This window comes from Pleurodeles waltl, chromosome 4_2 (genome assembly GCF_031143425.1).
Source record: "Pleurodeles waltl isolate 20211129_DDA chromosome 4_2, aPleWal1.hap1.20221129, whole genome shotgun sequence".
Lineage (NCBI taxonomy): Eukaryota > Metazoa > Chordata > Amphibia > Caudata > Salamandridae > Pleurodeles > Pleurodeles waltl.
The window spans coordinates 963864016-963880591 of NC_090443.1; positions in this window are offsets into that span (position 1 = coordinate 963864016).

Sequence of the window (16576 nt, forward strand, 5' to 3'; positions counted from 1 at the left end):
GAGTAGGAAGAGACGTTGATAACATGTGACAAGAGAAAGCATACAAGAGACTTCTTTCATGGTTAGTCATTGGTAGGGTGATCAGATTTTGAGGAGCAAAAACTGGGACAGGTCAGAGATAAAAGAAGGACTAAAGACTTTACACTCACTTTTATATCTATCTGCCTTGTCCCGTTTTTTGCGTAGCTTTGTGAATGTGTGCCTATACATGTGTGTACATATATATATATATATATATATATATATATATATATATATATATATATATATATATATACACACACACACACACATTTACAAGACTACACATAAAATTAGCTATGGCTTGGCCTCCAACCCTGCACCCCCAACCCGCCCCCACCCACCTCTCTCTGCTCCCCACTCCGTCTCTCTGCTGGGAGCAGACAGGGGACTGTGTTGCCTGACAGTAACATATAAAATACTTTAATTATTTCATACTTTGTAGGCGTCTGTTAAAGGAGAGCATATCTCTAATTCATGCTTCCCTAGATGATCTGACCTTTGTCCCATAAAGCAAAACATTTTGTTTAAAATTAAGAGAACCGCCGGGACACCAGGACAGTCCTCTAAAAACAGGTGACTTTGCGGGGAAATCCAAGACGTCTGGTCACCATAGGCATTGGGGTTAGTTAGACTACTGTAGGAGCCACACACCAGCGGTCGGGTTGTGCCTCTGGTGCGCTTTCCCATTTCACTCTTGTGTGCACCCTTAGTTGGTGCGCTGATGTGTCAGTGTACTTGTGTCTGTAATACGGCGCAGGTGTAAGAACAAAAATGGTCCCTCTGGTATATGGATCACGCCCTTGTGAAAATGAGGGAGCACCTCCTCGACAACGCACAAGTGCAAAATGTCTCTCTGAGCAATGCATGTGACAGCGCTGTGCACAAGCGCCTGTGGCCCTTCTGTAATATGGTAGGCCCCGAGAGCACGAAAAGAGGGTGCAAATGGCTGCTGTGCTTGTGGGGCATTGTCATTATCTGTCGGCAAGTTTGGGATAAGTGTGATTTATTTAACAAAAAACTAAAATCTACAATAGAATGAGTTTTACAAAAAACACTGAATGCACATTTGGCAATTCGATAGGCAAAGGGCCTGATTTAGAACTCTGCCGACGGCTTACTCCATCACAACGGTGACGGAAATCCCGTCCACTGAAATCTAAATCCCAGCCGAGCTCTAAATAAGGCCCTGAGTCACTTAAGTGCAGCACACTTAATTCAGGAAAAGTAAACAATCTAGGTTTCCAAATCCACTCAACACGTGTTTCGTCCAATAACACAAAGGTAGATTTCAAGGCTGAAATAGTACAATACAAGTAGATATAAAAAATGAAAGACATAAAGAGATAATGATGAACGAATGACCCTTGTGAGTAATATCTGTCAAGTCACCATGTCTGACCACCTGAAACCAACACAGAGGAGTAAACATGTAGTAAGGGAAATGTATTTTCCAAAAGTCTGGAAAGTATCAACTTCAGACACTGCCTCAGTCTGTAGATTAATATTACAACAATCGAACAAGTAGCAAGAGTAAGACAGGAATACTAATAGTATACATCTAATGACTTGCTAGTGACACACAATATTATCCCTTCACACTTTCTAGGAAGACTCCAGTGAAATATAACACATTTTAGTATAAAGATCTGTTTATCGCATTTCTAGTAATTAAGAAGAATGAATGGGTTCACATATTGTGCACTGAGAAGTCTTCAACTCACTTTAAAGGAAAGTAACTAGAACTAAAGGCAGCACAAAAGAGTTGTTAGGAGCCAAGATGTTTAACTAATGTAACAGTAATGCAGTGCTGGTACTGTCCAGTACTACCATGACAGACCTGGTAGAAGTGCTGGTACTGTCTCATGATAGGTACCCCATCTCTGCTGAGAAGTGCTTGTCCTATCCATCTCATGTATGGTAAATTTGCTGATAAGTGCTGGTACTCTCTCATGGTTGGTACCCCAGCTGAGCTGAGAAGTGCTTCTCCTGCCCATCACATGTATGGTAAACTTGCTGAGAAGTGCTGGTACAGTCTCAAAATATGTACCCCATCTCTGCTGAGAAGTACTTGTCCTATCCATCTCAAGTATGGTAAACTTGCTGAGAAGTGCTGGTACTCTCTCATGGTTGGTACCCCAGATGAGCTGAGAAGTGCTTCTCCTGCCCATCACATGTATGGTAAACTTGCTGAGAAGTGCTGGTACAGTCTCAAAATAATTACCCCATCTCTGCTGAGAAGTACTTGTCCTATCCATCTCAAGTATGGTAAACTTGCTGAGAAGTGCTGGTACTCTCGCAGGGTTGGTACCCTAGCTCTGCTGAGAAGTGCTTCTCCTATCCTGCATGTCAAGCATAGGCAGTACAACAAAACCAGTAAATCTAGCTTTCACATGCAGCACAGTGTGAGTTGACTGGCTGCTTGGCGCTTGGGCTCTAGTGATAGAGAGCTTAATGCTTAAGTCCTCCAGGGGTACCATCTGCCTCACGCGTCCTGCCGCTGTGCCACAAGCCTGCTCACAAGTATGGCAGGAAGCATTCCTATGTGTCGGGGTGAGGTTTGGAGGAGTGAAGCAGATGGTTGATGACCCACTCACTAAGGTGTACCCCGCTTAAAAAGCCAACCTCCCCCTTGGCCAGACTCACTTTATCTTGTTGTCCATAATAGCGTGTCACATACAAATATTATTGAGTTATGATACAATATTTTTGCCTTCCATTCGAATAAGTCAGAAATTTGAGCCTGCTATCAATGGTGTAGATGGTGCAGTGGCACCGGAACACTCAGGCAAGGTGTGGGGCTACCGAATCCTTATTACTGATGCATTTTACTACCCAAACAACAGTCAGGGGCACATTTACCTTGCTTGTCCTACGGTCTGTGGCTATGCCACTGCCTGCAAGTGGTCAGATTTGTTTCACTAGAAGAGACCTAAGACCGCTGGAAGGAGAGCCCTTAAATATGGCTGCGGTCAAGGAGAGAGTTGTTGTGTTATGGAAATAAGCACAACATAAAGGTGTCCTTCAGAGAGCACCCTTCTAGGAGTAACCCTGCTTGGTGACGGTCACCTGGCACCAGTGCTTAATTTGTGCCAGTGGTTGCAGGTGCTGAGCACAGGAGCTCATTCTTGGGGATCAGCGCTTATATTTCATCATCAGACTTTAACCCAGAGCAACTGAGAGCACGTCAGGGAAGGAAGAAAGAGAAACAGAACGATAGAAAAAGAGTGACGAAGGGAGAAGGCAGGGATGAAAATGAACCTATAGTAGTGAGATGGAAGAAGACAGGAGACTTTAGTAGATGGAATAAAGAGGCACAGTGGAATAAAGAATAGGCAGCCTGGTTGGTCTTCAACCCCAGCATTCAGTCATGCGGTGGTGTCCTCCTAAGAAACAACTTTGGAGCCCTGTCCCTAGAATTTTTTAAACATTAAGGGCCATATTTATACTCTGTTTGCGCCGGAATTGCGTCGTTTTTTTTTACGCAATTCCGACGCAAAACTAACTCCATATTTATACTTTGGCGTTAGACGCGTCTAGCGCCAAAGTCCATGGAGTTTGCGTCATTTTTTAGCGTGGACACCTACTTTGCGTTAATGAGATGCAAGGTAGGCGTTCCCGTCTAAACAATTGACTCCGAGGCATGTGCGCCGTATTTACACTCCCGGGCAAAATTCACGCCCGGGAGTGGGCGGGTCAAAACAAATGACGTACGGCCGCTTTTGCGCCGTTTTTTAGCGCCTGGAAAAGGCAGGCGTTAAGGGACCTGTGGGCTCGGAAGGAGCCCAGAGGTGCCCTCCCATGCCCCCAGGGACACCCCCTGTCACCCTTGCCCACCCCAGGAGGACACCCAAGGCTGGAGGGACCCATCCCAGGGACATTAAGGTAAGTTCCGGTAAGTATTTTTTTTTATTTTTTTTGTGGCCTAGGGGGGCCTGATTTGTGCCCCCCTACATGCCACTATGCCCAATGACCATGCCCAGGGGACAGAAGTCCCCTGGGCATGGCCATTGGGCAAGGGGGCATGACTCCTGTCTTTGCTAAGACAGGAGTCATTTCTATGGGGGTTGGGAGTCGAAAAAAATGGCGCAAATCGGGTTGAGGCGAAAAATTTGCCTCAGCCTGACTTGCCCCATTTTTTGGCGCCCAAGCTCCATATCCCCCTACGCCGGCGCTGCCTGGTGTACGTCGTTTTTTTTCCATGCACACCAGGCAGCGCCGGCGGCTAACGCCGGCTAACGTCATTGATTAAATACGGCGCCCGCATGGTGCTTCAGAATGGCGTTAGCCGGCGCTAATTTTTTTGACGCAAAACTGCGTTAGCGCAGTTTTGCGTCAAAAAGTATAAATATGGCCCTAAGCATCTGTATGGCACACAAGTACGGCACCATAGTACGAGCAATAGAGAGCACAGGGGATGCACATAGGCTGAGAAGAAGACAGCTGGGTTACTTCTCTACCCCTTCAAGCAATGCCTCCGTAAATTAAACCAAGATCTGGAGATCACAGCTCTATAGGGTGAGGCTACCAATAGGATGAGAAGGTTCCTTCTCTACAGGTTCCAACATTGCCCCAATATCACATGCCATAGGGTAAGGCTGGCATAGGATGAGAAGTTGGCTGCTGGGTTACTTCTCTACCCCTTCAAGCCATGCCTTAGAGAATTACACCAAGATCTGTAGATCACACCTCTATAGGGTGAGGCTACAAATAGCATGAGAAGGTTACTTCTCTACAGGTTCCAACATTTCCCCAAGATCACATGCCATAGGGTAAGGCTGACATAGGATGAGAAGTTGGCTGTTGGGTTACTTCTCTGCTGGTTCTAGCATTGCCTCAAAGAATTACACCACAGCCTGGAGATCACATCTCTATAGGGTCAGGCTACACATAGGGTGAGAAAGTGGCTGATGGGTTTCTTCTCTACAGGTGCCAGCATTGCCTCAAGGTCTGCAGATCACATCTCCATAGGGTGAGGCTGTCTGTAGGATGAGAAGATGGCTTCTGTACAGGTTCCAGCATTGCCTCAAGATCACATGCCATACGGAAAGCCTGACATAGAATGACAAGGTGGCTGCTGAGTTGCTTCTCTACAGGTTCCAGCATTGCCTCAAAGATTTACACCAAGGTTGCAAGATCACATGCCATAGGGAAAGGCTACATATAGAATGAGAAAGTAGCTGCTTGGCTCAATCTCTGCCGGTTCTAGCATTGCCTTACAGAGTTAGACCAAGGTCTGCAGATCACATCTCCATAGGGTGAGTCGGCACAAAGGATGAGAAAAAGGCAAATGGGTTACTTCTCTGCATATTCTAGAATTGCCTCAGAGAGCTACACTACGGACTGGCTATCACACCTCCAATAGGGTGAGGCAGACCACAGGATGAGAAGGCAGCAGCTGGGCTAATTTGCTTGAGGTTCTGGTGTTGCCTCAGGGAATTGGCCAAAGCCTGGAGATCACAAATTAGAGACACTCCATAGTTGGAAACAAACTAGGGCTCTGTTTCTGAATTTAAAGACCTACCTCCCGCAAAGGAATGCTTGGAATATAAAGATCCCCATAGAGAAGTAATTAACACAAGATGCAGTCACCCTAAATTGAACTCTAACTCTAGTGGTAGAGCTTTGGTATAACAACGGGTAGATTGTGGGATGAGGATTGGGGCAGTTAATTGTAATTAGAAATAACTCCTGGATCAGGAGCCACCAAGAATTAAATTGGGAGGTAAGGCTCAGTCGCTGTGCATTAGGCTTCCATCTGATGTCCTAGGCACTGGACAACTATTTCCTCCAACAGCTGGGATCCTGCCCTCTGCGAGCCATGAGGATAGGTCACAACATGAAGTGCAATGTAACCACCCTGACCTTCAGTGGTTATTTGCCACCGACAGATGACCCAAAAACCATACATACGTATGCAGTACCCACCAATGGCTGCCAGCACAAGTCAGTGCAGAAGCAAAGATGTCCCCAGGACCATCTTATGTTCCTGTCCGGGTCTTCAGCAAGAGCAATGTGAGTGTACACATAGCATAAGGTGTGTCTCTCTCTAAATTCATGGAAATCAACTTTCATCCGAACCATCACTTTTGATAATATTCTTAGCGTGAGGAATGTATAATTTGAAGGTGTCATATACCTCACCCTGGAATGGTTTCGTGTTTAAAGGACACCACCACCTGTAAGTCTTGCCTATAACCCGTCTCTAACTATTACAATAACATAAGCCAAATTATCGGGAAAGGATGAGTTTTTAGATTTTTCTTAACAGTTCTCGCATCAGAAACAGAGCTCAGTTGAAGAGGGAGCGCGTCTCATAATGTAGCATGATTTAGGGAAAGGGCCTACTACCAGATCCTGCCTTCCAAACACAAGGCAAGGTAAGGAGAAGGCTTTAAAAGACCTCAGGTGTCTAGGAATTAGTGTAGAACAAGCATTTGCAAAATGAATAGGTCTCGCCCTTGTGACCTATTGGCTTAGTAATGGCTTTTAGCCAAGTTGCACACTGATGCTATGCTGCATGGCTAAAGTAAAAAAATAAAAAACAGCCTTTGACGTGAGTGCCTGAGTGATTTTGTACGTGCATGCCCCACACATGCCTTGCAGGCTCAATCCTAAAAAGCATCTGCATGGTTTTGTGCTAGAGCATGTGTCCTGCTTGCAAGACACTCTTGTAAACTAAACAGGGCTTGGAGCCTGCCCCTAGCTTACCATTTATTGGCTTCTTTAAAGCCTCGTAATTCGTCACTGCAGGCCAAGCATCATTTCTGTTCATGCCTGTGGAGCAGGGACCAAGCAATGATTAATTCAACTTAATCAGTGCCATTCCACTGCTCCTGATGTGATTAGGTACTTCTTTTCACCTTCTAAGGCCCTGCACACAGAAGGCATGTGACAGGCAAAAACATGCCCAGTAGGACAAATAAAATGTCAAAGTTTTTCTCTATCGTCAGCTCTGTTTTTTTTATTTTTTCAAGTCTTCTTTTCTCAATTTGCTCTCATGTTTTGTTTTTGCTCGTTGGGACAGTCCTCAAAATATGACGATTTTCTTGTTCTAAATATTGCAAAACAACACTGTTTCTTTCATATCTACAATTTCCAAAATTATTCTTTAACACATAATGGAGCACTACCCCCCAATTCACCCCACTCCAATCAAATCTGCCACACTCCATTCCATGCCAATCCACCCCAATTTACCCTACACCAATCCACCCCACTCAATCCAGCTGACTCCAGAGAAATCCAATCCACCCCAATCCAAACCATTAACCAGAATCCACTCCAATTAACGAGACTCCAATCCTCCCAACCTACCCCACTCCAAAATGGCCCACTCCAGTCCAAAACAATCTGCCCCATTCCACTCCCAAAAAATCGGCCCCATTCCAATCTGCCCCATGCCAATCCAAAACACTCCCATGTGCCCCATTCCAGTCCAAAACAATCTTCTCCAATCCAGTCTACCCCACTCTAATCCAACACAATCTGCCCCACTCCAATCCAAAACAATCTGCCCCACACCAATCCACACCAATCCAAAACAATCTGCCTCACTACAGTCTAAAACAATTTGCCCCACTCCAATCTAAAGGAATCTGCCCCTCTCTGATGTGCCCCATTCCAGTCCAAAACAATCTTCCCCAATCCAGTCTGCCCCACTCCAATCCAAAACAATATGCCCCACTCCAGTCTGCCCCACTCCAACCCAAAACAATCTCCCCCTCACAAATCCAAAACAATCTGCCTCACTACTGTCTAAAAGAATTTGCCCCACTCCACTCTAAAGCAATCTACCCCACTGTAATCCAAAACATGATGCCCCACTCCAATATGCCCCATGACAATCCAAAACAACCTGCCCCACTCCAATCCAAAACAATGTGCCCCACTCGAATCCCAAACGATCTGCCCCACTCCAATCTACCCCGAACTGATCCAAAACAATCTTCCCCATTCTAATTAAAAACAATCTGCCCCACTCCAATCTAAAAAAATCGGCCTCACTCCAATTCGAAACAATCTGCCCCAATCCAATCTGCCCCACTCAACCCAAAACAATTTGCCCCACTCCAATCTGCTCCACTCCAATCCAAACAATCTGCCCACTTTCAATTCAAAGCAATCTGTCCACCCCAATCCAGTCTACCCACTCCAATCCAAAACAATCTGCCCGACTCCAGTCCAAACAATCTGCCCCACTCCAATTCCAAACAATCTGCCCCACCCCAATCTGCCCGCTCCAGTCCAAACAATCTGCCCCACTCCAATCTGATCCACGTCAATCCAGAACTATCTGCCTCACTTCATTCTAAAGTAATCTTCCCCACTTTAATGTGCCCCACTCCAATCGTACACAATCTGCCCCTCTTTAATCCAAAACAATATGCCCCACTCCAAGCTGAAACAATCTGCCGGTCCAAAACAATGTGCCCCACTCCAATATAAAACGATCTGCCCCATTCCAATTTAAAGCAATCTGTCTCACAGCGATCCAAAACAATCTGCCCCACTCCAGTCTGCTCCACTCCAATCCAAAACAATATGCCCCACTCAATCTACACCACGTCAATCCAAAACGATCTGCCCCACTCCACTCCACCCCATTCCAAATTGCCCCACTCCAATCCAAAAGAATGTGCCCCACTCCAATCCCAAACAATCTGCCTCACTCCAGTCTACACAATACCAATCCAAAAAATATGCCCCACTCCAATCTAAAAAATTATCTGCCCCACTCCAATCTAAAAAAATCTGCCCACTCCAGTCTGCTCCACTCAATCCAAAACAATTGGCCTCACTCCAGTGTGCCCCACTCCAATCTGCTCCACTCCAATCCAAACAGTCTGCCCAACTTTAAACTGCTGCAATCCAAAACAATCTGCCCACTCCAATCTGCCCCATTCCAATCCAAAATCATCTTCCCCACTTCAATCAATCCCACTCTAATCCAAAACAATGTCCCCCACTCCAAACTTCCACACTCCATTCCCAAACAGTCTGCCTCACTACAATCCCAAAATATCCCCCACTCCAGTCCCAACCTGCCCCATTCCAATCTGCCCCACTCAATCCAAACCAATCCACCACACTCCAATCCGCCCCTCTCCAATCTGCCTCACTCCAGTTCTAAACTATCTGCCCCAATCCAATCTGCCCCACTCCAATCCAAAACAATTGGCCCAACTCCAATCCACTCCACTCAGACCCACTCCAATCTGCCCCACTCAGACCCACTCCAATCTGCCCCACTCCAATCCACAACAATCTGCCCCACTCCAGTTTTCTCAACTGCTACCATACACCCAACTCCAATTCGTCCCACTCCAATCTGCCCCACTCCAATACAAAACAATCTGCTCCACTACCATTCGCCCCACTCCAATCTGCCCCACTTTAATATAAAACAATTTGCCCCACCACAATCTACCTTGGTCCAATCTACCTCTCTCTGCCCCAATCCATCCCACTCCAATCCACCACAACCTGCCCCACTCCAATCCAAAACAATCTGCCCCACTCCAGTCCAAAACAGTCTGCCCCATTCTATTCCAAAACAACCTGCCCCACTGTAATCCAACAAAATCTACCCCACTACCAACCAAAACAATCTGCTCCACTCCAATCCGCCCCATTCTAATCTAAAACTATCCGCACCACTCCAATCTACCCCACTCCAATCAAAAACAATCTGCCCACTCCAATACAAAGCAATCTGTTCCACTCCAATCCAAAACAATCTTCCCCACTCTATTCCAAAACAACCTTCCCACTGCAATCCAACAAAATCTGCCCCACTCCCATCCAAAACAATCTGCTCCACTCCAATCTGCCCCACTCCAATCCAAAACAATCTGCTCACTCAAATCTGCCCCATCTCCAATAGAAAGCAATCTGCCCCACTCTAATCCAAAACTATCTACCCCACTCCAATCTGACCCACTGCAATCCAAACCACGCTGTCTCACTCCAATCTTCCCCACTCATATCCAAAACAATCTTTCCCACTCTAATCTTCCCCACTTCAATCCAAAACAATCTGCCCACTCCAATTCGGCCCAACCCAATCCAATCCACTTCACACCAATCCAGTCCACCCCACTCCATCCCATTTCATGTCACTCCAATCCACTCCAATCTACCCCACTCCAATCCCACCCCACAACAATCCAATCAAGCTCACTCCAATTCAAGCCCCTCATACCAATCTAATCCACCCCACTCCAATCCCGCACACTCCACCCAACTTAAATCCATTCCACCCAACTCCAGTCTCATCCATACCACCCCAGTGCAATCCACCCCACACCAATCCAACCCACTAATCCAGTCCAACCCAATCCACCCACTCAAATCCATTCCACCGCTATCCAGTCCTCTCCACTCCAAAACACCCAACCACCACTCAAATCCATTTCACCCCTCTCCAAACCACCCCAATCAATCCAATTCAACCCACTCCAATTGAATCCACCCCACCTCAATGAAATCCACCCCACTCCATTTAACCCCTCTCCAAATCACCCCAATCCAATCCACCGCAATCGAATCTGCTCCAGTCCACCCCACCGACTCCAATCCAGTCTACCCCACTCCAGTCCACCCCAACCCACCGCTCCCCATGTCAGTCCACCCCAATCCAATCCACCTCATCCAGTCTACCCCACTCCAATCCACCACACTTCAATCAAATCTACTCCAGTCCTCTCACGTCTACCCTAATCCAATCCAAACCACCCCAGTTCAGTCCACTCTACTCCAATCCAATACATCCAGCCAACCCCACTCCAATCCACACTCTAACCCACCACACTCTAGTCCTATCCACCCAACTCTAGTCCAATCCACCTAACACTAGTCCAATCTACCTCACTCCGTTCCAGTGAATCCAATTTAACCCACTTCAATCCAATCCACCCCACTCCAGTTCAATCTAATCCACCCCACCCCAAACTAATCCACCCACTTCAATACACCCCACTCCAAACCACCTGTTCCAATCCATCCCACCCCAAATCAATCCACCCCACTCCAATTCAATCCATCCACCCCAATCCAATCTAATCTACCTCACTCCAATCCACCCCAATCCAACCCACCTCACCCCATTTCAATCCAACCCACTGCAATCCACCCCACTCTACCCCAATGCAGCAATCCACCCAACTCTACTCCAATCCACCAGACTACCTCAATCCACTCCAACCCACTCCACCCTATTCTATCCCACTCCACTGTACACCACTCCAGTCTATGACATTGCACTCCTCAGCTCTCTCTGCCACTGTACCACTGAACTCTACTCCCCTTTACTACACTCTACTCCCCCTTCTCCACTCTACAACACTCCACTCAAAAAATCCACTCTACTACACTACTCCTCTACTCCACTCTATGACACTCTATGTCACTAACTTTTAGCCTGCTGAACAGCAGCCACATTGGTTTACAACATGGCAAAACCACATTGCCAAGCCAACAGTTCTTGTATAGGTGGGACCTATTGGCTTTGACAATGCTTGTTTTCTTTTTAGTTACCTTTAATGAAGTACAGCCGGCATACACTAGCCAATCAGAAGGCAGTAAATAAAAGTGACAATAAAGCCAATGTATAGTAAGCGATTGGTGGGCTGCAAGCTCCTTGTTTTATACAACTCTCTCAAGTGAGAGCACATGCAGCACATGTCTCGTCGCAGGTGAGACCTAAAACATGGTGCTTGATAAGGAAGCAGTGGCAGCAGAGATGACAGCCATTGAAAGCAACAGTAAAGAGTCAATGCTTTATTGGTGGGGTAAACATAAGATCACAAAATAGACAAACTGGCACATGAAGAGGAAGCAGGCAAATGAGTGACAAGGGAAGCCAAACAATTGTAAGCAATGGGCTGGATCTAAGCCCCTCTTTGTTCTCAGTAGGTGACAATATCCCTTGCAACAGTCATGGGCTGTGTAATAGGATAGATCCAATTCATTCTCACTTGCATTCCAGCACTCACTGAACAGATCTTGCTGTCTAAAAAAGGCCCTTATACGAACACCATTTTCTGAATGCAGATGTTTTAAAATGTCAGTGCTTGAAAGCGTTTCTACCACTATCTCTTTAGGTCTGGATGCGGCAGTTAAGCAGCGCTTGCTAGATGCAGAAGTCTGAACCTCTGTACTTCTCGTTAGGGAGGGATGTAGACAATGACTGTTTCGGTTAAAGGCACAAGCACTCATTTTTGAGGATCTGGACTCATTTTCCATCATCGATCAAGAGAGAAGAAGGCTGAGGAGGAAGATAAAGAAAATCTGTGACACGGAGAAAGTAAGGGTAAAAAAGAAAATGCAAGATTGGCCACCTGCCCATACGTGTGTCCTTAGCTCCATTTTCAGGAGTATAGCTTAAAGGTGCCTTTTAAATCCAAGTTTTTATGCTGGAGATGCAGCCCTTTAGATCGTTAATGTTGCTTTCAGTTGTGACCTTCAGGTAGAGCTCTGTGTCATCTGCATACTGGTGCATTTTGATATTTTAATCAGTGAATTGTTTGAAGAGGTTGACGATTTGGCAAAGATATGTTGTGCAGTGTAATTTTGGCTCCACCTCTGACGTCACAACTTGAACCTATATGTATACGCAACAAGACATGTAATGTGTGTTCTACCGTTATTAATGTAAAGTGTTGCACTCAAATTTAATATAGAAGTGCATTCAGTGTAGAACTAGGAAATCATATACACTGTGTGCCTTAGCCTTAGTAAATAAAGTGTTATCGTTTGAAATGAATTATCTTCCTCATATTAATAAAATGCATTTATACTAGAAATGAGAAAGGCTTATGTAGACGTGCACTAATGTTTTAGAGTTCACTGCTAATATGTAGTTCTCAGTTGCACTTACATTCATGTATTCGAAAGTACATTGAATTCATTTTAACTATAACATGAAGCTTTATTTTGAGATTGTGTACTGACATTTACATTTATCAGAAATTAAAATGTGCACAAATAACACAAATTAAATGTGCATTAGTGAATGATACTCTAAGTTGACATGACTAGGCATGTATTTTTTTTCAGCATGAGAACTGTTTTCCATTTCTGCTTGAGTGCCTTTTCTTTGAAGGTGCGTTCACATGAATTTCTTAGTTTGGAATTAGACGTACTATTGTGTTAGTACTACTGAATCTGGAAAAAGGACCTTGATGGAAGAACATTGAGAAGCCAAGTATGAGCCGACAGTCCCTTATTCAAATTTGTTGCAAGCGATGTCAAGGTGATCAAGGACAGCATCGTTCTCAGAACTGGTTTGAGAAAATCTGTGAATGTTGCAGTTTACGATGTGAAACTGGAGAAGACAATGGAGCTCCTGACCAATTTGTGTAGTATTAGTGTTCTCACAGATTGAATTCAGATACAATCCCTTTAGACTTGAGAGGTCATACCTCTAACTTCCCCTTGTCCTTACACTTTGGTGAGTGTGGCTCAGGCTAACACTTATCTCTCTCTAAAAGACTCTTAACTGAGCTTCTAAGATGCTGACACCTTCTTCACTATATATGCCTATTCATATTTTTTTTTCCTTTTTGCCATAGCTTCCAAACTTTTTGAGATTTTTCCCATTAGCTTTATACACTGATTTAGGTAAATGATCATAGATTGAACGCATGTACAGGAGAAAAGATCGAAGACTTCTCTCTGAACATCATATTCTATTGCTAATATTCTGTATTGCTGTAACTGAACTCCTGGTTTGCCTTATGCTGATTCACCTAAACTTCTTCAGGAGGTTTGGTAACCCTGTTGTTATCCTGTATCTCTAAAGCATGCTTTTGAGATTTGTTTAAATTAACCTGACTGTTAACATGTAATAAAATCGTTAACTTTATATCCGATTTTTGGTCCTTATTGTGTGACTGAACTGGTCACACTGTAAATTGAAACTGATGTCCAGAACGTTAACTCCCTACATCAGTTCTTCCCAACCTGTGGTCTGGGGACCCTGAGGGTCAGCTAAGCCTCCTCTGGGGGTCTGCGACTGCTTAGGAAATTAAATAATATTAATGTATTAGGTCCCTAGCTTTCAGTAATGACTCAGTGGCGGGTCCCGGATTCCAATAATGATTTAGTGGGGGTCCCCGGGTTCCAGTAAGTATAAAGTGGGGGTCCACAGAAGTTAAAAGGTTGGGAACCACTGCCCTACATCAAAAAAGAAGGGGGCTTTGAGGAAGCTGAAAGGGTGTGATAGCATGTGTGTCATTTAGAGGTCACCAAGGGTCGCAGCTGCGACCCCTGCTTGCCCATTGCAACTCCTTAATGCTGACTTTGCAAGCCCGGCCTCAGAGGTGCAAAAGTAGTGTCAAGAACAGAAGGTAAACAGTGCCTTTGCAGCTCCCTTTGGGACATTGCACATTCTGCAAGGTACAATAAATGCATTCTGAGGGGCAGCATCTTTAGAATATATCCTAAAATGAAACAAATGAACAAAAACATAAAAAAATACTTGTTTCCATGCTTCATTATTCTACATGCATGCATTGGCAAAGCCAACAGGTATGGCCTTGGCAAGTTAAAGAGATGTTTATTTTTTTTAGTATTCTAAGGATATGCCATAAAAAAGCAAAAGAAAAACGACCACGTAAATGTGTAACCATATGCTTGTAATAACAATTTAAATTAAAAAATAACAGTCACATATGATTTTATTAGAAGATTATGCGTCCTTCGTAAGAGGTAAAGGGACCAATAACAGATACAGAATTTTTTATTTTTTTAATGAATGTCACAGGAAAATAGGGCTCTTGTGAAGAAAAGGTTCTGCTGGTTCTGAATTACTGTAACCCGAAGACATAGGGGGTCATTCAGACCCCGGCGGGCGGCAAGAGCCGCCCGCCTGGAGGGAACCGCCAGACCGCGGAGACCATTCTGGCTTTCCCGCTGGGCTGGCGGGCGACTGCCAGCAGGCCGCCCGCCAGCCCAGCGGGAAACCCCTTCCCATGAGGAAGCCGGCTCCGAGCAGACACTGGAATTCAAAGTGGGGCCCTTTTACGGGGGCCCCTGCAGTGCCCATGCCATTGGCATGGGCACTGCAGGGGCCCCCAGGGGCCCCACGACACCCCTCACCGCCATCCTGTTCCTGGCGGTCGGAACCGCCAGGAACAGGATGGCGGTGAGGGGGTCGGAATCCCCCATGGCGGCGCAGCAAGCTGCGCTGCCATGGGGGATTCCCAGGGCAGCGGAAAACCGGCGGGAGACCGCCGGTTTTCCTGGTCTGACCGCGGCCAAACCGCCGCGGTCAGAATGGAATGAGCCCCATAGTTTAAACACACTAGGATGATTTTAAAAGTTAAAAAAGGTAAAGAATGGAAAAAATGGAAAATGAAGGTATTGGCCCACGATATCTGGCACTGAATTACACTTATGTTTTTTGTGCATGTGCATAGGTCATCAGGCAATATGCCACTACTCACAGCACCAGACTGCCAGTGTATGAAGTGGGCTCATGCATTGCCTCAAGCTGTATGGTACAGTGGAAGGAAGCAAAATATGAATGATTGTTGAACAGACCAATAGATGCCAGAGCTTCAGGTCAGCTCTTTATATTTATGTATCTGTTTGTGTTTTTATATATATTATTTGTTTTCATTATATTAGGGTGGTGAAATATCTAGTGATGTTTCCAGGCCACACCAACTAATGTGTTTGAACAAAACAGTCACCTTTATGTTTCATAAGTGTAATAGTAATTTACTAGTGATCTTAAATTAAACTTGTTTACGAGGTGAGGAGTAAAACAAATCAAGCCAATAACAGAGTTCATATGCAATGTATGGGTTATTGGGATTAATACCGGTGGACATTAAAATCCCTTTTTGTGAATCTCCATGTGATTTATGAATGCATATTCTATTTGAGTCACACACTAAGTTTCAGTAAAATTAATTCTTAAGAATTCAAGATCAAAGGTCATATGACGTCATTTCCTGTGATGTTAATGAGGTCATATGATGTCACTTCCTGTGATGCTACTGAGGTTAAGGAGGGTGTGAGGCTTGGAACCTTAAGCCCATAATGAGGTGAGCTGTCACCAGAGGTGATGTGGCTTAGTGGCCTTTCCTGCTGACTAGGCAAGATAGGTTTGAATTCTGGCAAATCTCTGTGTGCTGAAAAAATGTAATGTAGTGTGTGCCTGTTGTGAAATGCCCTTAGTTTTTTGGCAAGTTGTGTGCTATGTGTATCTGTGGAAAATAAAATATGGATTTTGCTAGTCACCCATGCTCTAGTCCTCCGAGAATTAAGCACAAAGCACTCACTTCTGATGTCAGAAAGAGATACTCATTCATTCGCTGAATTGCATAGTGTGAATTTGGAAAATATGGGATAAATCTGGGATTCCTTGCTTGACCAAATAGTGTGTCCCAGGCAAATACTTTTTAGGGTCGAGCCATAGAATGAAGGCACTAGCGCATGCGCCTCGCTTGTGAGACTCTGTTCTGTACAGTAAAGGGCTTGGAGCACACCTGTCACTTACCATTTGTTGGCTTGCATGACACTTTTCTTTACAGCATTGTAATTC